The sequence below is a fragment of the Schistocerca cancellata genome, chromosome 5 (genome assembly GCF_023864275.1).
Source record: "Schistocerca cancellata isolate TAMUIC-IGC-003103 chromosome 5, iqSchCanc2.1, whole genome shotgun sequence".
NCBI classification, from domain to species: domain Eukaryota; kingdom Metazoa; phylum Arthropoda; class Insecta; order Orthoptera; family Acrididae; genus Schistocerca; species Schistocerca cancellata.
Genome location: NC_064630.1, coordinates 74773106 through 74796912, shown reverse-complemented (window position 1 = coordinate 74796912; position 23807 = coordinate 74773106). Strand labels below are relative to the sequence as shown.

The 23807-nt window shown below is 45.1% G+C and overlaps 1 protein-coding gene across 1 annotated transcript in view; it reads left to right on the top strand.

The window, feature by feature from the left end:
- The window catches only part of LOC126187479 (uncharacterized), a 769527-nt gene that overhangs the window by 650312 nt on the left and 95408 nt on the right, over positions 1-23807 (top strand). The gene's annotated exons all lie outside the window — the stretch shown is intronic.

The following is a 23807-nucleotide window of genomic DNA, read 5'->3' as shown; positions in this document are numbered from 1 at the left end:
CTTGTGATGGTATATTTGACCACTTTCTTTTGCTTTTTGTTAACCACACCAAGAATCTACTCCTTTAGGGCAAAGTCCGTGAACAGGTTGGTCACCTGTGGACACTTATGAAAGTAGATGCCCCATACAGCTTTTCTCATTGCTGTAACATCATTGAGAGGTGCAGTTCGTCTAATGGCCGGTCCATAATAACTCTGAAGAACGTCTATATCAGTTTCTGTCAATCTGCCTCGGCCAGACAGAGATTTCCATCAGATGCACATCTCCACAACACTCCAGTTTTGTTATCAAGGTATCACCATGAACATTGAACTCATTAATTTTATTGAAAGATTTGGAGTCCCCATCGCCTAGGTACTTCGTATATCTGACGTTATAACTGGGCACCGACCTCTGAAATATTTTTAGAGCTCCATCACACTACATACCTCCACTGTAACCATCATAATTCTTAGAACACTGATGTTCAATATGTCCTTCAGTGTTACCCTGGCAGGGGTGGCAGTACTTACGTAAGCACTCAACATCAACAACGTTTCCATTCTCCAGAGAAGTAGCGTTTACAACACCATTCAGCCAACGATGTCCTCAACGTTGCCATTTCCCATCAGCTCCAACAGCAATGTCCCTGGTTCCACTAATATTACCGGCCAATGTGGCCGAGCGGTTCTAGGCGCTTCAGTCTGGAACCGCGCGACCGCTAAGGTCGCAGGTTCGAATCCTGCCTCGGGCATGATGTGTGTGATGTCCTTAGGTTAGTTAGGTTTAAGTAGTTCTAAGTTCAAGGGGACTGATGACGTCAGAAGTTAAGTCTCATAGTGCTCAGAGCCATTTGAACCATTTTCCACTAATATTTACAGTTTCTTCTACTGCACGTTTCATAGATGCCTTAGGGCCAACCGTCAAGGCACCCAAAGTATTTTTATGTACTTGCTGAACCTACTGGGAGGAGGAGGAGGAGGAAGGTCCATCAAACCACAAAACGTTTGAGCAGCCTTTTTTCCTTTTCCTGTTGCACGCATTGCATACACTAACTTCATATTCACATCATATGAATTATGCACAATGTTCGGATTCATTTTCGAGGTACATTTATTGCAGGATCTACACAGAACAACTAATTTTAACGCTGAACTCTTCCTGCTACTTCGTTGTTCAGTTATTTCCAGACAGCCTACACCATAAAACTTGTAAAAATCGTCTCTCTCTCTCTCTCTCTCTCTCCCCTCTCTCCCCCTCTCCCCCCCATGTCTGTCACTTCCTCAAGAGCCGATGCCAAGGAAGTAAATAATGTTGGACGCTGGAGTCTGGAGCAAAGACCGGCCGGTGTGGCCGAGCAGTTCTAGGCGCTTCAGTCTGGAACCGCGCGACTGCTAAGGTCGCAGGTTCGAATCCTGCCTCGGGCATGGATGTGTGTGATGTCTTTAGGTTAGTTAGGTTTAAGTAGCTCTAAGTTCTGGGGGACTGATGACCTCAGATTTTAAGTCCCATAGTGCTTAGAGCAATTTTCTGGAGCAAAGTGGACGTTCTAATGTATCCCCAAAGTGTTCCATTTAGTTGAGGTCGGGACTCAGTTACGAGACCAGACAGTAAACACGAAAAATCCACTTATAGCGTAAGAGCACCTCGTCATTACTTCACTGTTGACACATCACATGGTCGCTGGCAACGGTTCCCAGGGATTCGTCAAACCAAAAGACTTCCATCGGATTGCCAAAGAATGCAGCGTAAGTAATCATTCCTAATTATTATTTTCCTGTCATCCACTGCGCAGTAGCGTTGTTCTTTACACTAGCTTAAGTGTTTCTTAGCATTGACTAAAGTAATGTGTGCCTTACGTTTCTCGACCATTGTGCCTAATACTTTTTAACTGACCACGCATAGTCAATGTGCTACGTGTATTGCCGTTAGCGGTTTGGAACTTATAAGCGACTTCTTCACTGTTTCGTGCGATTTGTTGAAACCACCCTCCGCAATGTTCGACGGCCCCTACCTGTCAGTAGATGACGTCTGGCCGGTCCTAGTTTAGCCATTGATGTTCATTCGCCTTGACACTTCACAGTCACATCACCAATAGTCGACTTGAGGTGTCTTAGAAAGGTTGAATGTCTCTGATGGATTATTGACTCAGGTGACATCAAATGCCTAGTCCACTTCCGAAATCACTGAGCTCTTCAGACCGACCCATTCTGCTGTTACTGCATCTCTTCTAACAACACAACACCTCTCCCTCCTTTTATAGTGGCGGGTCCGCCTCTCGCGAGGTCTAGTAGTCAATTACACAGTACATAGCGGTTCTAGGTACGTAGGACCAAAGTTCTAAGGTCATCGATCCCTAGGCTTACACACTACTTAATCTAATTTAGGCTAAGGTCAACACAGACAACCATGCCCGAGAGAGGACTCGAACCCCCGACGGGAGTAGCCTCACGAACCGTGACAAGGGGCCCTAGACCGCGCGGCTATCCCGGCGGCGGAGCCGGTAGAATATCTACTCTAGCCGTCTTACAAGAGTTAAGTGTTGATACATCAAGGTACCACCACTGTACTTTCGACGTCCAACTACTTACAAATTACACTCGGCGGCCTGGATCACTTTCCTGCACTCTTGCTTTTGTGAAAAAAAAAAAAAAAGTGATTTAACAAAATTGAGACACTTGGTTTATGGCCTCACACCAGTTGGGTTCCCTCTACAGCGGGGACGCCCAACCTTTTTTGGGCTTGAGATCTACTGCACGCAAGTTACTCCATTTAGATATCTACTGACTTAAAAATTGATAAATATTCAAGCGCAGAAGAACACTGTAGCCAAAACCAACCGTATTAACCCACACAAACACATAAAAGGTTGTAGGCCTACCTAGATTTACACCTGTGGAAAAAATACAATGTACACCACCATAAATGTTGAAAAAGTTCAGTAAGATACTTGACTTCGCGTATCATTGGCAGGTTTTTATAATCTCGTAAATAAAATCTCCGCGCCAACCTTACACAGTCTGAAAGACGAGGATCATTCATTTTATTCTACTCTTCGATTTCAATATCATCATCGTTGAAAACGCTGCCTTACATGGGTAATTTGATCCGAAAAACGATGAAACGTACGTTGCCACTTTTACAGTGTTGGGATAGTTTTTCACACTAACTACCAGTTTCCAGTTTTTGAAAACGTTGGGCTATGAAAGCTGGAACGGGTTCCAGTGTCTTGAAATATGGAAACAGGTTTTCAAATTCAGTGGTCAGTGGTGTTGGGTAAGCTGTGTACTTCTTTTCATCTTCTTGGTCCAGTCATGTTCCTCGATCCGGCCGTTCTCACTGTATTTGAGGAAAGTGTTTCGCATTTAATTTCTGTAAGTATGCTACTCAGAGGTCAAGTTTTTCGTTGAAACACTTCATAGAAGACATAGTTATGATGGTTTGGTTTTTCCTTAAGATTTTTATTTAACTCATTTAGCTTAACTGTCATATCAGTTACAAATAGCAGGTCCATCAACCAGCTCAAATCATTCATTCGAGAGAAATATTCCCCACTTTCAGACACAAAATATTTTATCGCTGGAAGATGTTCTCTAAATCTATTTGGAAGCATAAAGCAATCGAATTTCGGTGTGCAATGTGAGGTTTCCATACTTGCTGTGCAATTCTTCTAATAGCACTCTTAACTTTCTTCTCTTTGATGATTATAATCGAATTGAATTCACAATTTTTTTGTGGCAATACTCACGAGATGTGCCATTTTCGAATTACGTCCAGAAAGCACTTGCTGGTGCACGGTACAATGATACAGAAAGGCGGGAAAGATTCGTCTTTCGCACACAAGATAACATGTTGTTCTGTGTTTGCCTACAACACAAGGCGCTCCATCAGTAATAACAGACGCAAGCTTCTGAACTGGAAATCATGTTCAGAAATGAAGGATTTGAATGAATGCGTTCTAAAAACTGTCTCCTCGTGTAGTGCCTTTCAAGGTCAAAATTGTAGACAAGTCTTATTTTACACTGAAATCCGAAAATATCAATCTTACAAAAGTCATAACTTGAGGTCAATCGACTCCGTCTATGAAGTTGCCTAACTGCAGTGAGAAACACAAGCAGGATTGCAAGTCTGTTTTCAATTGACCTTCTTTGCTTTCCGCTGTTAATGCTACTTTTCTTGTCATAGTAGATTTTGACAGACGCGTGTGTCTGATGGCTGATATTATCAGAGACTTGTTTTTAAATGTGGGAAATAAAGATTCGGTAGCTGCAAGAAAGCACTCCTTCTGATACACGAAATGATGGTATGTTGGATGAAAGTGGTTTTTGTACAGTCTTTACAGAAAACTACATCTGTAATTATAATTTACTTTAAAGATTAAAAAGTTTCTTCCTCCTCAACTCAATGCCATCAGGTGCTTCCGATTCGAAGTCATTGTAAACAGTTCTACTATGGCCTACAGTATTTTACTTTTTAGGAATGACTAAGGTAGCATTACATATCAGACATATGCATTATAACAAAAAGCTGTTCTTCCCACTCGTCGTAGAAGTAATATTTTTCGTGTGTTTAGCTGCGCACATTTTTCCTAAACACATTACCAAGTGAGAACTTGGGGCGTCGACTCCCTAGTTCTGATCGGTTGCACTTGGCAGCGAAATTGCTAACTGTACAGCATACAGTTTCCGGTGTTGACTGCATTGGCGCTGAGCTGTGCTGTCGCTGTGATGTGCGTTGTTGCGCTGTTTCGATCGCGACTGTTTAGAGAATGAGTGATGAGGCTGTTATTTGACATGCGAGTACAAACAGCAATCTCAGGCTTCAATAACACGGGGATTTAACTGACCATTACATGCGTTGTGCATGTTGTTGTTTTGTGAAATCTCGAAAACAGAGGTTGTAAAGTATGTATGAAGAACTGTAAACGGATCCTAGCCAAGGCTCGACATACGATCGTACCAAGAATAATGGAGATGTAACCCTTGTGCGCAATTTCTGGTTAAGCCACCTCACAAGGACAATTATAAATTTAAAAATTACAGGGTCGTCACCAGCCCAAGCCCTTCCTAACAATTAAGAAAAGACCGAACTGTAAATTATAAGTTTAATTAAATTAAGAATTTAATTATAAGAATGCAATTTTTTTTAAAGAAACTAACAAGATGAACAGCGTTGTATGTTGTATATCAGTGAGCTTAATTAAATGTGATAATTTCTTAATTTTGATACAGTACACCGTTTACTTTGATTTTTTTCCCATTTTTGTTCATCACACGCGAGCAAAATGGTTCAAATGGCTCTGAGCAGTATGGGACTTAACATCTGTGGTCATCAGTCCCCTAGAACTTAGAACTTTAACTAACCTAACGACATCACACACATCCATGCCCGAGGCAGGATTCGAACCTGCGACCGGAGCGGTCACGCGGTTCCAGACTGAAGCGCCTTTAACCGCACGGCCACACCGGTCGGCACACGCGAGCAGATTAACCTAAAAAAATCAGGGAATAGAGAATTAATTTGAAAACTGGCACCAATGAGAAAGATAAAAAAATGGCTCTGAGCACTATGGGACTTAACATCTGAGGTCATCAGTCCCCTAGAACTTAGAACTACTTAAACCTAACTAACCTAAGGACATCACACACATCCATGTCCGAGGCAGGATTCGAACCTGCGACCGTAGCGGTCACGCGGTTTTAGACTGAAGCGCCTAGCCGGCCGGTGTGGCCATGCGGTTCTAGGCGCTTCACTCTGGAACCGCATGACCGCTACGGTCGCAGGTTCGAATCCTGCCTCGGACATGGATGTGTGTGATGTCCTTAAGTTAGTTAGGTTTAAGTAGTTCTAAGTTTTAGGGGACTGATGACCACAGATTTTAAGTCCCATAGTGCTCAGAGCCATTTGAACCATTTTTTGAAGTGCCTGGAACCGCACGGCCACACCGGCCGGCAGAAAGATAAAGGACTCAGAGTTTATCTTTTACGTAACACATTTATTTCATTACTGAATTTGATGCACGTTCTATGAATACACATGACTGGTGCCTGAATAAAAAAGTCTAGCTAAATAATTCGTAAAAAATTTGTAGAATCGCGAAATTAAAAAGGAAAAACACCCAAAAGGGAAGTGGAACACAATAATTCAGTCATTCCATCTACATACCCACGACTGTCCGAAAGGAACAACGCCATTTCAGCACTTTTAATTTCAACCACCATCATCGCCGATTTTTAACAAAATAATTATGTCACATTCAGAAAATACATAACTACACACGCCTCTGTTAAGCTGAAGTACTTAAATATGCCATGAATTTAACATAGGGAAGTTGTGATTCGACCTACTTCCTACCAGCAGAAACCCTCTCTAGGAGCTACGAACTGTACTCACCAAACTCTAACTGCAGAGTGTCCTTTCTCCACAGCTTCGCCTAACTACCGGTGCAACGGAAGCTACCAGAGGGGTAGGTTTCCGCCACCAACCAGACAAACCAACCTCAGACTAAAAGGGGTAAACCTCTGTGTCCAGGTACTGGGATCCTAAGGTGGTCATCCTGTGCTACCCTCCAAATGAGAAGCAAATATCACCTGCTCCTAGCAGACGACAACCAACTCAGCGTTCCCCACAAAAGAAGCCCGAAACCACTCGTAAAAACACTCATTCAGTCACATTCATGCACACATAGGGTAGTGTGAACGGAAAGACGTAATACACACAGGACATGATTTCCTATGGAACACAAAAAAATCAAACATAATATCATTTAATAAGCCTTAGTTTGATTGCTCAGTCGTTCTGGGAGAATTAATAAACTAATCCGCAGTCAGGCGGTGGACAGAATAGGATGCACAGAATCCAGTGAGACAAGAGTCTAATGAAACGACTCCACGGAGACGTTTCAAGGTTTGCGTTGCTTACTAGACGCCCCCACCATGTGGGAGGAATGACTGTTGCGTGGCGAGAGCGTTAAAGGCGATGAAAGCAGATGGAGACGGAAGAGGCGGAGTCAGTGTTGTCGCACCTACCGCCTACAAATACTGTGCGAAACACTCATTGTCGACAAACTGGTATTTTACAAAAACAGCTCATTTAAATAGATTTAGGACAAAGCTTTTGGAAGATAGACGTACAAAAGCATGGCGATCAGCTGGTCGATCGTGATCCGCTGTTTGAGCACCGCTGTTCTGCAGGGAAGAAAGCTTGCGAGATTGAAGGGGAGACGGCGAGGTGTAGTGTGAGCCGACGGCGAACGGCAGGCGGCAGCGCTCGCTCAGTCCAGGCAACGCCGGCTCTCTCTCTCTCTCTCTCTCTCTCCTCTCCTCTCCTCGTCTCGTCTCGTTTATTTCCGTCGCCCGTCGCCTGCTTCCTGTAATCACGGCGCCAGCCGGCATCTCCTCTCACGCTGCACGTCAGCCGATATGTTCGACAGCCCGCTCTAGTTAAGCACAACACAAAACATGAGAGAGTCCTATCGTGCGTCAGCCGTACAACTGTTTATGGGACAAGAAGTAACTCGGATAACGACGAGAAACCGAGCAGCAAGGGAAAATTACACGACGGTGTGCAAAACTTAAGGACGAAAGTAACTTTTGCATGATGTGCCTTTGCGACACAACATAGCTTCATGAAACTTGGGACCTGACGTAGAAAGAACTGCTGCAGTATAGTACAGAAGGTAACTGAAAGAAATACTTAATTCTACGAAGAGAAATGACACATTTACTTAAAGACAATAATTCCACTGAAGTCGCCGTGATTGACGACGATCCCTTGGACCTTGCAAACGGCGCGATATGGGTCTTAATAGGGTGTACGATCATTGCGTACGGCAGTGCACGTTCTACAACGTGCTGGCCATTATCTTGATAAGGAGCTCTTGTGGTGGGACGATTCATTCATCCACCAGCGTGGGTGACAACTGCTGGATGGTCATTGGTGCATGTGGACAGGCTGCAATATGTTGGGTTGGGTTGTTTGGGGGAAGAGACCAAACTGCGAGGTTGGATTAGGGAAGGATGGGGGAAGGATGGAGAAGGAAGTCGGCCGTGCCCTTTCAGAGGAACCATCCCGGCATTTGCCTGGAGCGATTTAGGGAAATCACGGAAAACCTAAATCAGGATGGCCTGACGCGGGATTGAACCGTCGTCCTCCCGAATGCGAGTCCAGTGTGCTGCAATATGTCTCGGCAGCGTATACCACATTTACTCGATAGGATTTAAGTCGGGAGAAAGGGCAGGTCAGTCCATTTGCCGAATATCCTCTCGTTCCAAGAGCCGCTCTACCTGCGCTATTCGATGCGGGAGCCCACTGTCATCCATTAAAATGAAATCTGTGCCGAATGCGCTCATGTCATCGAAGAAGTTCAGAGGCGGGCTGCTAGATTTGTTATCGGTAGGTTCGAACAACACGTAAGTTTACGGAGACGCTTCGCGAACTCAAATGTGAATACCTGGAGGGAAGGCGACGTTCCTTTCGAGAAACACTATAGAGAAAATTTAGAGAACCGCAATTTGAAGATGACTGGCGAACGATTCTACTGGTGCCAACATAAATTGCGCGTAAGGACCACGAAGATAAGATGCGAGAAACTGGGGCTCATACGGAGGCATACAGACAGTCGTTTTTCCCTCTCTCTCTATTTACGAGTGGAATAGGAAAGGAAATGACAAGTAGTGGTGGAGGGTACCCTCCGCCACGTACCGCACGGTGGCTTGCGGAGTATCTGTGTAGATGTAGGTGCAGATGAAGAGACGTACATGGGGAAACAGTACAGTGTCATAATATTACTGACAGATGAGCGTATCTTGTTCAAAGATTTGCTGGTCAGTATGCTCACACAATATTATCCCTCCCAACACTATAACACCTGGGCCATAATGTTCGGCAATGCATATGGGGAGTGGTGCGAACACGTGATACACTCAGAAACACTGTTGATCATGATCGTTTTGTGGTCCGGGTGTTACTTTGTGGGGAGGGGTAATGTTGCATCGCCTTATTGCCCTCCAAATATTTGAACACGATAACTCACAGCTCAGCGTTGTTGGGACACTGTACTCCCTCCACATGTGTATCTTCTCAGGGGGGATTAGGCCCTGACTACATTCTTATGGACCACAGTTCGCAATAGCATCGGACAGCGTTGGCTTGAGGAGCCCTCGGAACGAGAGGATGTTCGGCGAATGGTCTGGCCTGCCCTTTCTCCCGACTTGAATCCCGTCGAGCAGGTGTGGGATGTGTTTGGGAGACATACTGCAGCATGTCAACACGCACCAACAACCATCCAGCAGTTGTGGAGGTATGGAAGGCTCTACCGCGACAACTCCGTACCAACCTTGCGACTAGAAAGGGAGCACACTGCAGAGCGTGCTTTGCCGTTCGCGCTGATCATGCACCCTATTAAGAAGCATGTCCCGCCTTTTGTAATGTCCAGGGGACCACTATAAATTACGGTGACTTCTTTGTAATTATTGTCTTTGAATGAAAGTGCCTTTTCTTTTAGTATCATTGCGTATTTCTTTCAGTTACCTTTCTAATACACTGTACTGTACTGTAGCAGTTTCTTCTGTGTTTGGTCAAAGTCATCGAGCTCTCTCTCTCTCTCTCTCTCTCTCTCTCTCTGTGTGTGTGTGTGTGTGTGTGTGTGTGTGTGTGTGTAGTGTGTGTGTCAAGTACCCTGTTCAATATACGCTCCTTGATAGTTGCAAGCTCAACTGGACTGCTGACGCTCCAGCTACGCCAGTTTGTAGTCTGGACGCTTTGAAACATGCCGCGTCTGCGTTGCATTTTACCCTCCTGCCCCCTCCCCGCCCTTGTCATCCCGACCGTGGTCTCCGTGATTTCTTAAGATTACTGCTTTAGGAACAATCTCAAGGTGCGTCCACACCACCCCTTTTATGTGTTCAACTTTGCGTATGCGCTTACATTTCCAACAAAGCAAACACGCACAGTTTGTTTCATTTGGAGGGCATGCGTAATAGCGCAATGCTTCCTTGCCTTGGTGGCAGTCCGTTGCGCTGTTTAACAGACAGGCAGCTACGGCCCATGTGTGTTTCGTTGTGTAGTGTATTGAGCTTAGGCCGTAAGGCGATTTCTGCAAATTGGGCGTCCAGAGAAAGCACGTAGGAATTTATATTTGATTACAGACAAAGAGAAGTCATATCGAACGCCGCTTCTAAACATTATTTGAATAAGAATTTGAAATGTGCTGCCCTGAGAACCAAGCTTTAGCTTCACTTGGTGAGGACTAAAAATAAGGGAAAATGCCTCTTGCCCTCTTACTATTAAAGAATAAGATAACCCTCGAAACTGGAAAACAAAGAGCAGCAGCCTACAATTTTATGTAAAGTACATTTGAAAACTTTGGACAAGTACTCATGCTATAGTGAAATAATAATGCAACAACTGAGGATTCTGATAACTGAACAAAGAAAAAAAGGTAGTATTGGTGGAGCTCCTCAAGAAACTCTAGAAATTGAAAAATGACACTAACAATGCAAAAAATCCAAATTCGGAAAATTCCACTCTTGTGAATTCTGGGGTCTATAGCATTAACCTTCAAATAACGACTGAGTACCTCCTGAAAATATATGTCAGCTTCATGAATAATCACCGTCAATTCCATCCTCAGAAGCTTCATATTGCTCAACAACTAAAACCTAATAATTGTGCATTGCAAGTGCAATTTTGTGGATTTCTGTTGGTTAAAATCAACTCTAACATCATTGAAAATTTTTGGATGTTAGATGAAACCCTTTTCACCTAAGTGAATACGTGTATAACCAGAACGTGCGTTACTGAGCTCAGACAAGTCCAGCTACACTTCACCATCGTCCGCTGGAGTGCTGAAGTTATTGTGTGGTCTGTAGCGTCGTGTCGTGGTGTGATAGGCTCTTCCTTCTTTGAAAATGGAGGAGGCTCGGCTGTGAGTGTGAATTTCAACGTTATGTTAATGTGACAAGAGACGTTTGATTCCAGGGCTCCAGTCTCTTGTTGGCATTCAGCAGACCTTGTTGCAAAAATATGAAGCTACCTGACACACTGCCCAACTGTCTAGGCTGCAGTGCCACGATTTCCAGATCACTCAGTCAGTGACTGCTTTTATGGGGACATATGAAGGGCGTTGTGCACCGGAGTAGACCAACAAGCCTTGCTCCAAATAAGACTCAGACTGAAGGAAACCCCAGCAACATGCCCAAGATCACACTGTACCGTGCTGTGCAAGTTCTTCAGAATCCGCACACTCAATGCGTAGGGCGGAATGGTCAGCACTTAAATGATGAAATTTTAAAAAAATGAAGCGTAATAAAATTTCCACTTTTGTAGAACACAGATTTCAGCATCAAATAAAGTTTTATAAGTTTCCTTTATTTTTTGTAATTACTTCAAACTTCCCGTCTTTCTGCGCCACCCTGTACTTGGTCGCCACTTCAGTTTATCCCGATACACAGAACGGAAAAGAACTGAAAATGCGGATCATAACTTTCAGCGGGAAGTCGATTCCCGATGCCACTTAACACCCGACCACGGACCTCGCCGCAGCGCCCCTTCTATAACTCGAGCAGACAGTAATGGAGCATGTTTCTCCAGACTATTTACGCTCGGCTGCGGCATGCAGATGCGCCCGGCAGCTAATGGTGTTTGTCCGTGCGGGGGTCCTCGACTGCCAGCAGCCAGCACCCTCCCCCTTTTCCGGGTCAATCGGCGGCTCCGGCACGCGGCCTGCAATTAGAAAGGCCGTTAGCACGCGCCACGGCCGCAGGGGGTAAGGACCCGACGACTTGCCAGCCGCTACGGGATAAGCGGTTGCAGCTGCCAGGGCCTCTCGAGTACCGACACGATATCGAACGGGAAGGATCGACACTTTACATAGGAAACATAGTCGGATGTCACTGTAACTTTGTACACGTACACATCATCAGTGGGTAAATGAATAGAGTTGCAGTTCTCTGTGACACGAGGAATGGCCGCCAGATTGCACTAGTGTTTTCGTGTTAGTGTTGTTACCAGGCCTGATAGGGCATATAAGGGCAAGAGCAGTGTCATGTGTAGTGATTACTGGGAAGGACGTGGAGATGCCACGTACTCATGTGAGACAGCCGTATTAGCACCTGACAGAGTTTGAAAGGGGACTAATTTTGGGCCTCCATTTGAGCTGGCTGATCGAATCGTGCAGTATTCAGATTTGTGGCGCATTAGGGTATAATAGGTGTCCGATCTTGGTCTACATGGCAACGTGAGGGCAGGCATACTCGTCTAGTGTTGGGTCGACAACGTCTGACCAACGTAAGGATCGCCGTGTTGTGCACCAAGCGTGTCGTAACTTATTTACGTCTGTTCATGCCATCCGAGAACAACTAATGGAACCCATGCTACATTCTGTGTCATTCTGCACCACTGGTCAGAGAGTAGCAGCAGCCAGACCAAGGAATTACTATCGCGTATGTAGGCCGCCATCCATCTGGTATGACGAAACAGTGGTGCGTCACGGACAGCCTGCATCCAACAGTATCGTGTTTTTGGTAGGACAACTCTCGTGCTGTGGTGTGCGTACTGTAAGACCTTCGGTACACACACCATCAGATTATTTGACTTGTCACTCTAACGAAGTAGGCGAGTGTCAGCAATATGTCTTGTGGTCTTATCGTGGCGTGTTTATCTTCTGCCGTTAGGTCAGACGATAGAAATGCCACTTGCACGCTTAGAGTAGCAGATTGACGGTGACCAACTTTAAACAGAAAATTGACAATCTGAAGTTCCTTTGGTCTTGGTACGTTAATCTTATTCTCACATATCTCTGATACTTGACAAAGTGTCTATACATTTCTCTTCATGGCTATGTACAGGAATATGATAATCTTATTAGGCGCAGACTGAAACTTGACTATAGACTGGTACAGACTAATGTACACTGGTGCAGACCAATGAAGACTGACTAATCGGTCTGTACACTCGTTATAATACCTCACGCGTTCAGGTATCACTGCGCGAGTGTGATCCGTGAGGAGAAAAGGTTCTACGTTAGCAGCAATCTCATTGGCTGCGTTACATATTAATACACGGATCGGCGGAAACAGAATTTGGTCCGTCTCTAAGGCAGAGCCATCTCGTAGTGCGGAGACGGACGAGCGCTGCGCCTGCGCTGTTGTGCTTAGCGGGGCGCGCTCTAGTGGGAAAGTTGTGTACGCGCTGACTACGCGGAACTATGTACACAACACGTGCACATATGGCACACGTCTCTGTGACCTGTCTGTATGATGTTGAGATACTCTGGTGGTCACCAGAAGACCCATACATGTGGGACCAGCTCGAACGTCAGTTACAACAGTTACGGGCGAGCCTGCCGTAAGGGAGGATACAGTGGCTATTGTAACACCTTTCCCAAACAAATGAGTGCTTGCATCCAGGCCAGACGGGGTACAACGTCATACTGACAAGTGGACTCGTACTGCCAAGTTCTTCGTATGATTCTTTAATCATTAAAATATCGTCTCATACCCTCTCAACCGTTGAAGTATCATTTAGTTTCCCCCGTCAATTTGGATGCTTCACTTTTTTGTCACGCGGTGCAATTAACAACGCCCGTGAGCTTCAGTGTGACCCGCAAAGATCACGACTGTTTTGAATCTTCCTGGTAGATTAACTTGTGTGCCGAACTAGGACTCGAATCCAGAACCTTGACTTACTGACTAAGCTATCCGTAATCTTGACACTAAACACGTTCAACTCGCGCAGCTTCCGTCGTGCCAGTACCTCATTCCCCTACTTTCCAAACATCACGGAAGCTCTCCTGCATGCTTTTCTCGAGCTATTTGTTCGTAACACGAGCCCGAGCAGTGTGATCGCTGCTACGAGGCGGTGCTTGCAAGAGCCACGCCGAGAGGGCGCTGCGAGCACCGTCGCGTCTGATGAGCACCGCCTTCTCTGTAAGCGGCTCTCGGCCCGGCTTATGCGTCTTCACGCCCCGCACTGCCGCCGGCTTCTCCGGAACCCATTCAAGTCTCCCTTCTCCTTGCGAATACCGGACAACAGGCTTAGAAACGAAGTTGACAATTATTTCATTCGGTTCTCTTTGACAGTTTAGAGTTACACGAGTAATTTCCTTACAGGAGACGTCGCGGACTGGTTCTCGGCGATTTTTTTTCGCACCTATAGGCTTTGAAGGTAAGTGCTCGGACATCAGTTTACGAAAGTAGTACTGTGCAGTCCTCAAAAACACGCTGGAAAATCGACTTTCAAGGTTTGAAGATTCTCCTAAGGTGTAACATAATCCCCCAAGAAAATGATATTTTTTGTTTTTTAATTACTAATCGCGGGAAAAATTATTACACCAGACGAGAATCGAACTACAGATCTTACGACTTCAGGTCTAGAAAGTTGCTGACGTTCGTACCGGTGGTTTTGTCTAAATAATACTCAAAATTGTTTATCCTCAGCGGTGCTCGGATCTTCAAGTTTTAAAGATTGATTTTTTGAGTGTTTTTGAGAAATGCAGCTTATTGATTCAGGAGTTTGTACTGTATGAAGAAAATAGCAGAGAGCCAATCCGTAAGCTCCTCTTTTTACTATTATTCTTCTACCGATCAGGTTGGTACGGTAGTTCAGACGTTGGATTCTTATTCAGGAGGAGCAAGCTTTATCAAATGTCTGCCCATTATGAATTAGGTTTTTATTGTGCTTTCCCTAAACCACTTGAGCATTGATGCTTAAATGCTTCGTTGGTGGCCATGAGTTGGCGACATCAGTGTACGATTATTTAGTTAATAACGTCACAAATAAAAAAGAAAACAAAAAACTAGTTCCTCCAGTTCCGTTTTCAAACTCGGGAAAGGTAGTTCAGGTCTTACCACTGCAGTACCTTTGTAGTTTCAGAAGACTACTGCACAAAAACTGCAAGATTTATAGAAAACAGGCACATATCGGTGGATACAGCATCCCAACAAGGTTATAAAGTCGCATTACAGTTGCTTTACATGGGCACCGGTTGTGACGCGGTAAACGTCAGTGCGTGCCTGCAATTCATCGATGCGAATTGTCCGGGAAGGCGCGACAGCAGACCGCTCTTTAAATCTGTTCTTTGGGTTGCCTATCTGCAGGCTTAAACTAATTCGATGCGACAGTACGGGCGAGAGCAGAGGATTAACAGTCAAACTGGAAGACAGCACATCCTTCAGATGCAAACTGTAATTGTAAGAATTGTGCAGACCATTAGAAGACTTCCATTTACCGGTGGGACCTTGATACAGAGCAATAACATGCAGCAAACTTCCACGTCTTCTCTGGTAACATACTTTCCAATCGTAGTGAATGGGCTAAACAGGTTGAAGGCCAGTGTGCAGTTGTGTTCCGCCTCTAATGACCAAGACCTCACTTCATGTTATGCGTTGCTCTTTCTCCCTTTTCTCATTGCTCTCCTTTCGCCTTCAAAGCCCCGTTGGTTTAAAGTACAAGAGTCTTACATAGTCTATGAATCCATAGTATCGTAGAGAAACAGTGATTTTGTAAAGGTCACGCGATTGTATGCGTTAACACGTGGTCTTTCTGAGACAGACACATCACAGCTTCTCTCTTCACCTGAAGTGATTAAACATTTTGGTGACAGTCTTATGTGTAGTGTGCTCTTCACCGCCGCATAAACTCTCTGTCTACAAGCATATGAATGAACTATTTTGATTCACTGTGTTGTCCGCAGCTCGTGGTCTAGTGGCTAGCGTTGCTGCCTCTGGATAACGGGGTCTCGGGTTCGATTCACGGCCGGGTTGGGGATTTTCTCTGCCCGGGCACTGGGTGTTTGTGTGGTCCTCATCATTTCATCATCATCATTATCTTTCGTGACAGTGAATAGGTTGGACTGTGTACAAAATTGGACTGTGAAAAAATTGGGACCGCGCAGTTGAGCGCCCCACAAACCAACCATCATCATTAACAGTGTCCCACCTTAAGGTAAAAGTTCACATGTAGTGTCTAGGTACAACTTAGCTACATAGTCGTATCTTTCTTTCCGTTTTTTTAATTTCACACAGTTACAACATTAACATGTTTTCAAATCACATAGCAGTACTATTGTAGTGTCCACCACACCAATGGCACGTCTCGAGCTAACAAAGAAACAAACATTGTTCTTCTGATTCCAAAACCTTTTGAAGCATCATTACTATAACATTGTCTGTTTACAATTTTCAGATATAGTGAACACACCACAGCTACGAAAAAGTAAATTTTTATGAACAGTATGATTAATTTGGGAGCTGGCCTGTCATTTCAAGTGCAATACGTAGTGTTGAGGGCTAATGCAGTGAAATAAATACACCAGTTGCAATACAAAGTGTTACTACAACGGTTCGGCTTGTAGCTGTGACCACTTTTTTTTCCACCAAAAACAGTAACAAAAATGGCTACAATGAAATGACATAAATAAGGTGACAGATAATTGCAGTCATAAATTTCAGCATTCAAAAAATGAATCTTACTCGGCTTGATACGCTACGATGTTTTCCGACTGTACCATAATATCGTGTTTTTATACATATGGACGGATCGGCATCTACATTTACATGACTACTCTGCAAGTCACTCTAACGTGTCTGATAGAGGGTTCATAGAAACACTTCCAGACCGTTTCTCCACCATTCCTCTCTCGAATAAAAGTGGGGAAAATGATCACTTGGTCTCTCCTTGCGAGCCCTGATTTCTCTTGTTTTATTACGACTGTTGTGTCTCCCTTCGTAGGCGATTGGCAACAGAATATATTGCCATTGGGAGGAGAGCGAGGGTGATTGAAATTTCGTGAGTAGAATTCACGACGACAAAAAAGGCCTTTGTGTTAATGAGAGCCATCCCGTGTCGCGTATCATGTCCGTGACACTCTTTTCGCTATTTCGCGATAGCATAATACGAGCTACCCTACGCGAACTTTGAACAGTTATTCAATATGCGCAACCTAGTGGTTTGACATTAACTTGATCTTCCTGTTTGTAAATCTTGGAAAGTAAAAAGAAAAGATTTTCCGTTTGCGTTTATTTGTAACATCGATATGAATTAACGTGCAACGTCACTCTGCAATCTTCGTACCGCTGTATCCATGTTACCAGGTCTACCAGTTCGATTCAGAGAGATAATAAAGCATTTAATTGCTGCCGGTTTTGCTTGGAACACATTAAGTATATGACTTCCGTCGTGTTTAGTTAAGTAAGACTTTTTGGTAGACGCAGGGAAACTGATATGAGGCGGAATAAAAGGCGATGCAGTGTTGCGAACTTGGTCGTCCTAATTAAAGCAAGCACTTTGCGGCAAACCAACTGCGAAATGAGCCCTTTTCGCTAGCAGGATGTTTCTGCAAAAACAGAAAGTTTCTACAGCTTCGCCCCATCCCACAGTTCTTGATACTTTTTTTCCCTTTTGCTACCGTTCTGGCTCTGGATTTCTCCCACACACAGGATTCCTACCGCCCCAGTTTAGCCATCCCAGTAAATATTTTGCCCGAATATGTAAATCATTTGGGCCGAATGTTTGCGATGACTCCTCCCCCCCCCCCCAGGTGACATTGTATTATAATGACGACGATGGTAGCGGGACGCTAAACCCAGACGTGTATACTTTCTCAGCTGTCTTGTCTTTGCAACTGTATGTTCTCATTTTTTTCCAATTTTGGTTTCAAAAACTTGTAATTTTGTTTGCGACATCCTTAAACATTCCCACGTCAACTCATATACTTCCAGTAACACCGGATGGATGGCAACGTTATAACCAGTCTTGAAAATTGTATCTGTGACTGAGATGCGTTGCAAACAGAGAGCAGATGCTGAATTTCCTTTGCCGGAAAATCAGACCATAACAGATATTCACATGCATTTGCAGACTGTCTGCTGACGCCAGGCAATGGAGACAAGCACGGTAAGTCGCCGGGCGAAGCGTCTTTCGTTAACAGAACAGAGAAATCTATCTGGCCTCCGACGCGCAGCTCGGCCATATACAGCTGTGACTCCTGCATGTTGCAGTGTGCGGACACTCTTCTTCGAAGTGATCGACGAATAACAATCAAACAGCTCAGTGCTCAACTTCAATTCTCTTTTTGTGGTGCTGGTCCTCGAGCAAGCGTATTCCAACGTTTATGCCCGGTGAGTCGCTCGAAGTCTAAGTGAAGAGCACAAAGAAGAAATCGGGAACATCTGTACCGAATTCCTCGCTCGTTATGAGGATAATTTCGTGTCAAACATTGTAGCAGACGGTGAAACACGGATTTACCACTTTTAGCCTGAAACAAAACGGCAATGCATGGAGTGGCACCACGAAACGTCTCTTTCGAAGAAGAGGTTCAAAAGAGCACGTCAGCTGGTAAAATCGTGGCTACAGTTTTATGGGCCTCTGAAGGGCTTATTCTGTTCGATGTTTTCTCGTATGTCCATACGTAGAACTCCAGAGTCTGTTGTGGGATTCTTAGGAAATTTGAGAAACGGTTACAGCATGTTCATGATCGCAAAAATGCAAACGCACGTATCTTTCCCCGCAATACAGCAAGGCCAGATACTTGTCTGTGCACCCGAGAGGAGATCAAAGTTCGGTGGACTGTTTTACCTCATCCTCCTAACAGCCCAGATTTCGCACGTTCTGACTTCATCCCTTGTGGCCCACTGAACGATGGACTCCGCGGGATGCACTACAGCAACGATGGGGCTTCATTGATTCTGAAGAAACTTCCCTGAGACGCAGACCAGTAGAGTGGTACCATGACAGCGTACAGGTTGTCACATTAAGATGGCACAAGGCCATAGAACTGAACGAAGATTTCGCTGAAAAATAGGATTTTATAGCGAAAGAATTGGGGAACTGTATCATGAATAGAACCACACTGCTTTGAGAAAAAAAAAATTATTGCTCTACTTATTGAAGATTATCGTATTTTACTTCACACGTACACCTTAACAAAAACATTAACAGAAGAAAAAGCATGGTGAGGCCGTCGTGCGGCCAGGTTGGTGTACGATTGACTTGCCGCAAATACAAAGGTACATAGCGCGATCCACTGTCGATGCGAGGTTTTTTTCTTCTTATTATCACAATTTGCTCGTCGGGCAATGCTTTACTTGTGTGGGAAATTTTTTTTATCTATCTACATAATCCGCAAGCCATGTAACGGTCTGTAGCAGAGGGTACTTCTGGTGCCACTAACTGATCCTACTTCCCTGTGACACCCACGAATAGCGCATGGCCGGCCAGTGTGGTCGAGCGGTTCTAGGCGCTTCAGTCTGGAACCGCGCGACCACTACGGTCGCAGGTTCGAATCCTGCCTCAGGCATGGATGTGTGTGATGTCCTTAGGTTAGTGAGGTTTAAGTAGTTCTAAGTTCTAGGGGACTGATGACCTCAGCTGTTAAGTCCCATAGTGCTCAGAGCCATTTGAACCATTTAATTGTGAACGATGACAGTCCATCCTCGTTCTGAGAAATGTCGTGGTGTAATTGTGGATTTGCTTACTCTCCTCACGAATCAGTGAACGGAAGAAATTTGTTGCTCTACAAATAGGGTTTCATCACATCAAGTACAATATACTAAGCATTACCTCGGTTTATTTGTAGTGCAAGTGACGTAAAAATTGAAAATAACAAAAGTCTTCCCATATGGGACTCAATACCACGATCCTCGGATTACCGTTGTGTACGCTTTCGGCTATGCCAAATATTGCCGGCTGGTCCCGGCGGAGGTGATGTCCTTAGGTTAGTGAGGTTTAAGTAGTTCTAAGTTCTAGGGGACTGATGACCTCAGCTGTTAAGTCCCATAGCGCTCAGAGCCATTTGAACCATAGTGCTCAGAGCCATTTGAACCAATAGCGCGAGGGAAGAACGATTGTCCGTAAGCCTCTGTATTGACTCTAACTTCTAGAATTTTCTCGTCGTGGTCATACCGCGTGATGTATGTGAGATGGAGTAGTAAGGATGTTGTCCGACTTTTCCCGGAAAGTGCTCTCGAAATTTCTGTAGTAAAGCTCTCCGTGGTCCATCATATACTAGCGTGGTTGTTATCTCTGCCGACGGTTCCTCTCCCCCTCCCCCAACAGGATAATCAAGTCATTTCACAGATCAGAGGAAGCCAAGAGCAAATAGTTTGCAATAGGACTATGGCCAGTAACACCGTCATGTCCAACCAACTTTCGGGTTGAGTACAGAATGACTTACTAGATTGCAAGTTTCCTGGGTGGCGTCCTCTTCTCTTGGCGTCTTTGTGTACAGCGGCCGCCGGCTGAGTTTGTGGTACCAGTGACCGTGCAGTAATGGCCGCCTGTCACGTCAGGTTATAATTTAAGAGCCTGGAGGGCGCAAGGTCGCGGCATCGAATCATAGTCGGACACAGGAATTTTTCAGTCCACATTCACGGTAGCCTTCACCTCTCAGTGATGTGAAAATAGGTAAGGGACGACGCGTGGTTCGAGTTCCACGTTATTACTGTAGGCCCCCTTTCTCCGGCAGGCTTACTGCGGCTATGAGCTAAGTTAATGGCCCGCAAGTTGCCGAAGTGGTATGCAGTTGAAAGGACTTGGAAACAGGCGGTTGATTTCCCTCTTGAGGGACTCCAAGCCATTCATTCCATACGAATTTACTTTACTTCGTCACTCAGTTACGCCGATTTACAACTTACAACGATCAAGTGACTTTTTTGAAACAGTAATTTTGTACAATCTGTGGCCAATGGAACCGAGGGTACTACATGGTGTTTCACAATGTTCTAACGATTTCAGATTTGAATGACGCAGAAACTAATCGCGAAACAAAAGTTGAACATTTTACGCAAGGTACAACATTTATTCCAGTTTTCTTATGAAATATTACATAGGACAAATGACGACCATTATTTCAACCAGTTTTTGAATACATCTTTCGAACTGCTGGAGGAATTCTGGAAATTTCATAGTGAATTCAATCTTATAAGTGTTGCAAGCTTCTCAACGTGTCAGGACACATTCTCGCCATCAAATAACCCCGTAGGTAAAAATCTGGCACGCTTAAATGAGGCATGGCCGCCATTCGACACAAGCGTGTTTAGAAGTTGTGCGGTTACGGGCGCTTTACGGAGATCTTGCGAGGTCATTGTGAACTAAGTTTTCGTAACGAAGGACGAGGGCTTGCCTGTAACTACTACGTACCCATTCCATGTTCTAGGGAGTTCCGACGGTTTTCCGATAACCAGTTCACTTTAGATTCGATGCACTGACAGTTGTACAGAAGTTTCTTAACCAATTCAATGTGTAGGCGAGCAGGAATAGGATTTGCTGCTGAATCTCTGAAACGCTTAAGAAAGACACGTTGCACGCGCTCGACGAATTTGCCATAGCGAAAATGGCACTCCACCTGGAACGCACGGTGTTGCTTCGACCCAGCGCGACGCGATTTCTGACCTGTATATGGGATGAAAGTCGACACTCCGCGCCGGCCGCGGTGGTCTAGCGGTTCTAGGCACTCAGTCCGGAACCGCGCGATTGCTACGGTCTCAGGTTCGAATCCTGCCTCGGGCATGGATGTGTGTGATGTCCTTAGGTTAGTTCGGTTTAAGTAATTGTAAGTTCTAGTGGACTGATGACCACAGATGTTAAGTCCCATAGTACTCAGAGCCATTTGAACCATTTAGATCGACACTCCGCACTACTAATAGACGGCGTCATCAGCCGCTGCATCTTCTCTTTAGTGCGCGTTATTCAAATTTCAAATCGTGAGAACATTGTGAAACATCCTGTTTGACCCCCGGAAAATTTCCGGTTTTATGCGCGGCGTTTTGGAACGCATTAGGTAACGCACGTGTGTGGGATGGATTGTGACCAGTACGTTTAGTTGTTAAAAGGTCTTTCCCACCTGTTCGTTATAGGCGACTTTTCAGATGTTCGCATAATTCGTGTTAACCGTGCGCCTGCTGCCAGGATTGGCGCGCGCGCGCGCGCGTGTGTGTGTGTGTGTGTGTGTGTGTGTGTGTGTGTGTGTGTGTGTGTGTGTGACTTAACTGTAGCACAGGCGGTTTATATATTAATATAGCAGGTCAGCAACTGGAAGCAGTTAATTCCATGAATTATCTGGGAGTTGGCATTAGGAGTGATTTCAAATGGAATGACCATATAAAATTAATCGCTGGTAAAGCAGATGCCAGACTGAGATTCATTGGACGAATCCTAAGGAAATGCAGTCTGGAAACAAAGGAAGTAGGTTACATTACACTTGTTCGCCCACTGCTTGAATACTGCTCACCGGTGTGGGATCCGTACCAGGTGGGATTGATAAAAGAGATAGACAATATCCAACGGAGAGCAGCGCGCTTCGTTACAGGATCGTTTAGTAATCGCGAAAGCGTTTCTGAGATGATAGATGACCTCCAGTGGAAGACTGTGCAAGAGAGACGCTCAGTAGCTCGGTACGGGTTTTTGTCGAAGTTTGGAGAACATACCTTCACCGAGGAGTCAAGCAGTATATTGTTCCATCCTACGTATATCTCGCGAAGAGACCATGAGGATAAAATCAGAGAGATTAGAGCCCATACAGAGGCATATCGACAATCTTTCTTTCCACCAACAATACGGGACTGGAACAGAAGAGAGAACCGATAGAGGTACTCAAGGTACCCTTCGCCACACACCGTCAGGTGGCTTGCGGAGTATGGATGTAGATGTAGATATAGACTGGCAGTTAGGAGTGGCGACGGCCCGTCTTGTCGAGGGCGAGAGCAGACGCCAGGCAGAGCAGAAGGCTTGTGGCGCGCCGTGCCACGCCGCGGGCGTGGGATCGATGTCGCCTGCCTGGGGGGGCCTCGGCGTGGAATGCGGCGCCGGTTATTGCATATTCGGGCTTACCAGCCGGCTGACGACTCACTCTGACCTCCCTCCAGATGCCGCCCGGCGGGAATTTCACTGCGCCACTGCGTAACTTTGGCTTTCATCTCTGTCGGCACATCCTAGACTGTAGCAGTCGCTCAAAAGACCTGGAGGAATTGCGCTGGCTACTACGAATCCAAGAGAACTCGCAAAAATAACGATAACTCGGAAATCCCCGGAGTGAATTTTTGCTCTGTAGCAGATACAACGCCCTCAGTGACATTTTAACGAGAAGGAAGTGCTTCTGTGGGCGATATTACTAACCTGGTGTCTTGCTGCTTCAGTAAGTCCCTCGTCAAACAGTAGTAGCGGTCGGTCGCCAGGTTCCATGTAGGTGGTGATCCTGCTGAAGTGGAGTGTTTAGGGATGCCAGTTGTTAATTGTCAACAAAGTTTGTAGTATACTTGTTTTAATACAGAAATTGCTTTGTCACACACGTCATAGAATCAGAATTTGCAATATGGCGGCTCTGGGCTACGCCGTTATATTCGAACCTCTACAACATATTAACACAGTTTTCTGACTTTACATAATGATAGACACTGCCCACGACACGTGGCGTTATGATAACTAATAACTTCACTTTATATCTCATTTAACAGCTGAAATATGTGCTCGTGACCGTTCTTTTAGAGCCGCCCCGGTTGCTCGACCGTGCGTTTTGAGTGACTCCTCGCGGCTAACTCGCCCTGTCTTCCCGAAGGACAAGAGAGACCCCCCACTTTCTCCCTCAGCCAATAAGGACACTTCTCTCGTTTCCTATATATATATATATATATATATATATATATATATATCCAAACTTTCAGCCAATGGGCGTTCAGATCGCTGTTGCTAGGCGGATCTGACGTCACGTTTGCCGACATTGTGACGGAAGTTTGTCTCAGAACACTTCGTCAGACTGTAAGATCCTTCTCCCGAATAGTCGGATCTTGTCCCTACTAGGGTTGCGCAACATTGCCTCCTATGATTTCATCACT